The following is a 1,633-nucleotide window of genomic DNA, read 5'->3' as shown; positions in this document are numbered from 1 at the left end:
TGTCAAATTCAATCATTTGTAAAAACTCAAACTATAAGAGTTTCTTTATAGTTTGTTTAAGATTGCTTCCTATCAAGGTTAGATAGGGGTTGTAATTGCTTTCTAGGTGGAAGAAGAAGAAGAAGAAGAAGAAGAAGAAGAAGAAGAAGAAGAAGAAGAAGAAGAAGAAGAAGAAGAAGAAGAAGAAGAAGAAGAAGAAGAAGAAGAAGAAGAAGAAGAAGAAGAAGAAGAAGAAGAAGAAGAAGAAGAAGAAGAAGAAGAAGAAGAAGAAGAAGAAGAAGAAGAAGAAGAAGAAGAAGAAGAAGAAGAAGAAGAAGAAGAAGAAGAAGAAGAAGAAGAAGAAGAAGAAGAAGAAGAAGAAGAAGAAGAAGAAGAAGAAGAAGAAGAAGAAGAAGAAGAAGAAGAAGAAGAAGAAGAAGAAGAAGAAGAAGAAGAAGAAGAAGAAGAAGAAGAAGAAGAAGAAGAAGAAGAAGAAGAAGAAGAAGAAGAAGAAGAAGAAGAAGAAGAAGAAGAAGAAGAAGAAGAAGAAGAAGAAGAAGAAGAAGAAGAAGAAGAAGAAGAAGAAGAAGAAGAAGAAGAAGAAGAAGAAGAAGAAGAAGAAGAAGAAGAAGAAGAAGAAGAAGAAGAAGAAGAAGAAGAAGAAGAAGAAGAAGAAGAAGAAGAAGAAGAAGAAGAAGAAGAAGAAGAAGAAGAAGAAGAAGAAGAAGAAGAAGAAGAAGAAGAAGAAGAAGAAGAAGAAGAAGAAGAAGAAGAAGAAGAAGAAGAAGAAGAAGAAGAAGAAGAAGAAGAAGAAGAAGAAGAAGAAGAAGAAGAAGAAGAAGAAGAAGAAGAAGAAGAAGAAGAAGAAGAAGAAGAAGAAGAAGAAGAAGAAGAAGAAGAAGAAGAAGAAGAAGAAGAAGAAGAAGAAGAAGAAGAAGAAGAAGAAGAAGAAGAAGAAGAAGAAGAAGAAGAAGAAGAAGAAGAAGAAGAAGAAGAAGAAGAAGAAGAAGAAGAAGAAGAAGAAGAAGAAGAAGAAGAAGAAGAAGAAGAAGAAGAAGAAGAAGAAGAAGAAGAAGAAGAAGAAGCCAACATATACTTGATGGCAAAAACAGAGGAAGATGAGGTAATAAATTCTGAACCATGTCATTTATGTCAACAAATGGGAAATGAATTTGATAACTTGCTAAATGACTCAAATCTCCTTATTCAAAAATGTAGTTCTCTGAAAGAACAGTTTTATAAAGAGAAAGAAGAAAAGGAAAGAAATCCGGCTGAAAATAATCTGTTAAAAAAAATGATTCTAGAATTGAAAGAAACAAAAGTTTTTGAAAGTGAAGAATGTCAAGAACATTCTGCGCTACAAACGGAGAACGTTCAACTTAGAAATGAAAACGAACTTCTCAAAATAGATTTACTAAACTTCATTAAAGCCGCTGAAACTTTTCATAACATCATGGGATCTCAAATAGGAATTTTTGATAAAGCTGGTCTTGGTTTCAATCAAACCCAAAAAACCAAACTCTATGAAAACTTATTTGTCCCAGAAAGAAAGAAAGAAAAATGCAAGACTAGATGCTCATATTGTAAAAAACTTGGACATCTGGAATTTGCTTGCTATTTTAGAAAAAGAGATGAAAAGATTGAAAGGAAAAAG

The sequence above is a fragment of the Cicer arietinum genome, chromosome 6, assembly GCF_000331145.2.
Source record: "Cicer arietinum cultivar CDC Frontier isolate Library 1 chromosome 6, Cicar.CDCFrontier_v2.0, whole genome shotgun sequence".
In the NCBI taxonomy this organism is placed as follows: Eukaryota; Viridiplantae; Streptophyta; class Magnoliopsida; order Fabales; family Fabaceae; genus Cicer; species Cicer arietinum.
The sequence above is the reverse complement of the archived record's forward strand: the minus strand, read 5'-3'. Positions refer to the sequence as shown.